Here is a 6,250-nt window from a genome sequence, read left to right as displayed (position 1 = left end):
TCAAATGGGAGAGTTAACACGGGGACATGCCTGAGAGCTGGAGGAAACAATGCAGGCTGTGAACTGATTGACCTAAGACCAACTCTATTGCTACCAGATTCCTTTTTAATGGAGTTCCCCAAATCTTCCTATTTGACGGAGCTACTTTCATGGAGGGTTTCTGTTGCTTGCCCCTGTGAGTCTCCTGACCCACAAATCTGATTGTGCGTTGTTGTCACAATTTTTCATTTAGCACCGTTGACAGTTGTTTCCCACTTTGTGCTGCTGTGTTTGGGCATGAAAGCTTACGCTTTCTTGAAATACAAAATGAAAAGATCATGGCATATACTTGTTGATATCTCTCACGAGCTTATGCCGTCATCGTCAGATGCAGTCGAATGAGAGAAACTGGGAAGTGAAAGATGAGAATCACAAACTACATTCTTGATGTGCTGGATCAAGCAGAGGTGGGCAAATTACCACTCTCAGGTCCAATCTGCACTGCTGCTTGCTTTTCTAAATAATGTTTATTTTGGAACAACTATCACTCATTTTGTTTGTTTGTTTGTTTGTTTTTCATGCTCTATGGCTGCTTTTCTGCCACAATGACAGAACTGAGTCACCATGATAGAGACAGCATGGCCCAGAAAGTCTAAAATACTGCCTCTCTTGGGCTTTACAGGAAAAGTTTACAGATCCATGGCAGATGGTATATATACTGATATGCACACAGATGTGCAGAAATCCATAAATGTGTAAGGTAGAAAGCACTAGGAAATATGCAATAAAGCATGAAGTGGTCACTTGAAATCCATATGCAGCGTTACCACACTGCCCCTGTATTAACCCACATGAGCAAACTTGGTTCCTAGGGAAACCCATGGATTTCCACTTGGAATTAGGTTGAGTGCAAGGATGATTGAGCAATCCTTGGGTGCAGTCCTGTATTAACTGGACAAACCAGCAAGGGGCCCTGGAGGCCTTATAAAAGGCAAATATCTCTGTCTACCTGGTCATCAGAGATTCTGCTCCTTAGATGTCTGGACATGTGGCTCAGGTGGGAGAAAGACCTGAATGAAATGGAACGGCCCCCAAGCGGTGGATACCCCTGCCTTGAGAATTCATAGGGGCAAGTTTCCTCTTGTGGGGCTTATGCAGGCATTTGCTCCAAGGGAGACCAGCCTTTAGAAAGTGAAGGAGTGGAGCGTCCCCTCTAGTGAGGACAGAAAAAGAAGGGATCCTTGGCACACAGGAAGGCCATTACTGGAGACAAGTTAGGGTTCCTGATTTTCTTGGTGGGGGTGATGATTGGGAGGGGTCATGTAAGCTTGGGAAACACAGAGTTTGGGGTGGGGATGGGCAGAGCAGGACGTTCCAGAGGATGAAATGGACACACCACCAAGGGTGGTGGGGAAAATCCCAAGTTCAGGAGAGATTGTATGGGGTCAGTGGCTCTGCCAGCTGAGCCGTCCTCTGGGGGGAGGGGGGGACTTACAGGGGTATCTGTGGGAGCATGGCAGGAATCACAGGCCTATGAAGAGTAGTTCCAAGGGCCAGGACCTGGGGATCTGGGATTGGAGGCTGGGAGTCACTAGAGGAAATCAGGCACCTGGCAGTGGGGCCATGGTGTGCTGCTCCTCCATCTGGAGCCTGTGTGATCAACTCTCCACCAGACCTGCAGACCAGGGTTCTCTCTTCCTCTTCACCCATAGGCAGTAGCTCCAGGCAGATCCGGGTTTCCAAGGAGGCCAGGGACAAGCAGCAGAGAAGCCAGGATGGATCTCCTTGCAGTCTCCGCAGAGCAAATGGAGACCTTGGAGGGAAGCAGAAAGGAAGATCATGCCGAGTTAAAAGGAGAGGAGAGGACAAGACTGACCCCACCAGAGCAGGATGCCACTCCCGAGGAGACAGGTCTCTGGTCTGGATGCTACGGCTGCAACCGGGATCGGGTGCGGGAGGAGAGTGGCTCGCTAAGCACTCAGGTGCCGGACGGCAGTGCCAGGATGCAGGCGTTGGCCCTGGGGAGATGCCACAGAGGAAGAAGCATCCAGGGCTTGGCACAGGTTTTCACTGGAGCCAGGGAGTGGGCAGCAGAGTTACCCGGGATGAAGAGTTGGGGGTGTCGGGGGGCGAGGCGGGAGGGGAGGGGAGGGGTGGTGAAGTTGCAAAGGAAACCCGTGGGTCCTTGGGCTGTCCCAGTGACACCTGTAGCTACTTCTCCAGCCACAGGTTCTGAAGACACCACCCAGCGCCTCAGAGATCCGAGAACCAAGCCCAGAGCGTCGCTGAAGACCACCCGCAGGGGGCGCGACGCGCAGCCTGGGAAAGCCGGGCCCGCCGCCCCCAAGCGCGGCAGACCGGTGTCACCAGAATCCCGCGGGCCTTTCCCCACCTGGTCCCCGGGCTCTTCACCCGCCTGGGCGCGTGGACGTGACCCTGGGCAGGCTGCGGGCGCCGAGGGGCGCTTTCCTGCGAGTGTCCGCCAGAGGCGCCCAGGAGCCCTCCACGTCGCGGCGCGCCTGGCTCTCCTGGCACGTGTCGCCCGTGGGGTCGGGGGTGCCCGGGGCTGTGGCGGTGCTGGGTGCCCTGCTGGCTGCGCAGACCTGACGCGTGCCCCGCGCCCCCTCCCAGGCCTCCTGCTCCGGGCTCGCCCGTCTGACCTGGAGACAGACCGCGCTGGGCGCTCCCCAAGCCCAGTCAGGGCCGCGGGCAGCAGCTGCGGACAAGGCCCCGGGCCTCCCCCTGCAGGCCAGAAATCCGGGAGTCGGCGACATTGCCCCTCTGCGGACACGTGCGCTCCTTCTGTTTCAGCTCAGGACATCGGGGCTGTGTGTCCAGGAGACAAGCCCAAGGACGGGCATCCACAGGCGGATCCCTCCATTCTCTGGGGCTCGAGTTAGCCGGCACTTTGGTCGGTTGGATTCTCTTCACCTACGGATTTTTTTTCCTGTTTCATCTAAAAACAAACTTTATAGGTATCTTTCTTGCCTCCTCTTGCACTGCACAGAAAAGTTGTCATTTTCTGGAGGCTTTACTTCAGACTGTGGTTCCTCGAGGTGTAGGTTTAGAGACCTACCTGAGATGAAGCCTGGAAGTCATGGGTCTAAACTGTGTGCATTGGGTGTTGTCCTAGGTGTTCTGGTGATGAAATTAAAGAGGTACGTTCTTTGATTTATGGGCAACAGTAATTTCATTAAACTTTATCCTTTACTTCCATGACTTTATGAAGTTCCTTGCATACATTCAGATACATGGTACAATCTTTTGATTCATTTATTGACTTATTTCTGCTTTTTTTTAAGCCTACTTTTTCTATTTATGAGTTTTAGAGGCTACTTGATGTATAAACATTGCACACAATTGAAGTTTTGGCATGACTACAATCTCACAAATGTCTACTCACCCATGGAACCACCCACCCAGTCACCATATAGAGAATTTCCCTCATGCCCCTTTACAGTCAGTAATCCCAATCCATCCACAAACACGGAACACCCCTCATCATTCAAAGGACACCATTGCAGTGATAGTGAACTTTATAATCACATAGTCTCTAGTAGCTCTGCTTGGTAGTAAAGTTTTCTATTTCAATGCACGTGACTCTTTGTGTCTTTATTCAATAATACATGATAATAAATGAACTCTATAATGCCGCATTTTTTTCTCATGTCCAACTCTAATTTTAGCACAGACACATATTCTCTTCTTTACTTTCTAAACCTGCTTAAACACAGTCTTCCAGTGTTACCAATGGGAAGAGCTGATCTGAGAGGTTAACTGAGCGGCTAATGGTTATGGGAATAAGGGAAATGGAGTTTAATCAGGAATTGTTCAAGTCCAAAACATGTGCTTCTTCATTGTTGATTGAGTAACAAATTAATGAATGAACAGGAAAGCATTGATGGAGGGGATCACATGGTTCCTTCCACTTTGATGGTAGAGCCTCACACAAGGTCAGTTTGTAGGACATTTCCTAGAGTGTACTATAAGAAATTTCCACTGCAATTCCTAAGGTGCAGGATAAGTTAGGTGATACAGTTAGTAAATTAGGTACCTAGAACTGAATAGATGCTAAAGTCAACTTACGCCAGAGGAGGTAGTAGAGTTTATAAAAGCAGGGACAATTAGCCAGAGATTTCTTTGATATGAGAATTTTTTACTGATCTTTTGAAAATGTCTTAATCAAAATGTATTAAAAAACTCACAGGCAAATACACAAATCACACACTTTACAGTATTTACAAAATTGTTTCCAGTACAGGATTTTTTCTTTTTCTATTTCTCCTGAAATAGGAAATTAACTGACTGTCTTGTGGAGGAATGATGGGTCCTCTTTTTAGATTGAGTATCTCTTCATCACCATGTTATGTCCTATTCACACCAACCCCTTTTTCCCACTTCACTTACGCTTTTACACATGCATCTTCCTCATTTCCCTTCCTCCTCTTCAGTGGAGGGAATATCCACTCAGATCTTTCCGTGACTTCACACTTTTCCTCCCTGCCCCCCAATGCACCCCCCACCACAAATAACTATTGAAGGAAACTGATCACTTCTTAGAATGAAGGCTAGCTTGGAAACTCTTGGGATTTAGAACATTTTCTTTAGAAATATATTGAATTGTGTTTGGATTTGTGAGCGAATATTGGTTTTGTTAAAGAGAAGTGTGGAAAAACTGGCCTGCCTCTTCTCTCTCAGATCAAGCTGTGAGGAGACAGAGAGGTATTTTTTTTTTCACTTGGGATATTGGACTTGATTAAGACTGTATTTCCAGGAACAATCAGAGCCAGAAGTTTACCTGTGGAAGATGGGAAGGAATTGCTCACACCCAGACAGGTGAAGATCAAAGATGCTCTGTCAGGGACACAGGGTGGGAACAGTGTCCTGAGTAGCTGAAGAGGAAGCTCAATCCAGCAATTAACGTCCACCAAGTCCCTAATATTTGCGTTCGTTTTCTATCACTGTGTGAGAAATTACCACTAACTTTAAATCAACACACATTTATTGCCTCAGTTTCTGTGGTCAGAGTCCAGCAGAGGGTGGCCAGTTCTCTGCTCAGGGTCTCACAGAGCTGAAATCAACGTGCTGGCTGCCTGCGAGCTGATCTGGAGGCTTTACTAGGGAAACACCCACTTCCAAGCTCCTTCTCTAAGGCTATTGTCAGGGACATTTCTCTGTGATAATATGACTGAAATCCTCCTTGTCTTGCTAGTTGTCCACTAAAAACTGCTCTCAGCTCCTAGAGGTCACCCTCAGGTAATTACCACATGGTCCTCTCTATAGGACCTCTAATTTTTCAAATCTCTGACTTCAGGAAGGATCCAGTCCCCTTTACTGGCTCTCCTGATTAGGTCAAGCCCACCCCAGATAATCTCCAATTTGATGAACTCAGAGTCAATTGATTAGGCACCTACTCATGCTAGTGATATCCCATCCAATCACAGGTCCTCATGCACACATAGGTGGGGCACGAACAAGGATGAAACACCAGGGGATGGAAATCATGGGGTCATATTATTATTCTGCCCCTGAAAGTGTTTATAACAAAAACACCTTGCCAGGCCCAAAGGTGAATGCCAGAACAATCGGGAAAGAGTTTTGGGAATTAAGAATAAATAGGAAACACAGATGTTGGACAAACAAGTTGTTAGAAAAAAATCAATAATAAAATGAGGAGGCTAAGCAGAAAAATGTCCTGATGACAGACAGTCTGATGAGTCTTCCTTAGGAGTTCAGTGAAGAAGCACTGAGGGCTGTATTCAGACACATGACTGGGAGGGCAGGGACAGGATGCAACCAAGGCTGGCTGAGATCATTTGAGTTATTAGGCTAAGTGGAAGGTGCAAAGCCAGGTGTGCTTGACAGTGGAATGGGGAGCCACATATTTGGAATAACTTTATCACCTCTGCCCCCCTGTAAATTCCACCAGGGCAAGGCTGTGTGTGAGTCTCCACTCTCCCCAGGACCTGCCACAGCACAGTCTTTAGTCTGCACAGATTAAAGCCTCAGCAAGTAACTGTTAAATGAAAAATGGTATGTGCAATAGGGTACTGAGAAATTATTTCTGCTCCAGTTGCTTCATCCTTCGGCCAAAATATCACATCTAGACTCTCACAGAGGAGCGGTGTGTTACCTTAACACGTTTCTTCATTTTTCTCCTTGTTCTGTTAGCATAAATGAAAGGATGTATCATCTATTTGAAAGGTCAATGTCCTCTCCCTTTCCAACAATGGCATATGCCTAATCAGGCTTTCCTCCTTTCTTCCTCCAA

The sequence above is a fragment of the Choloepus didactylus genome, chromosome 10 (genome assembly GCF_015220235.1).
Source record: "Choloepus didactylus isolate mChoDid1 chromosome 10, mChoDid1.pri, whole genome shotgun sequence".
Lineage (NCBI taxonomy): Eukaryota > Metazoa > Chordata > Mammalia > Pilosa > Megalonychidae > Choloepus > Choloepus didactylus.
The sequence above is the reverse complement of the archived record's forward strand: the minus strand, read 5'-3'. Positions refer to the sequence as shown.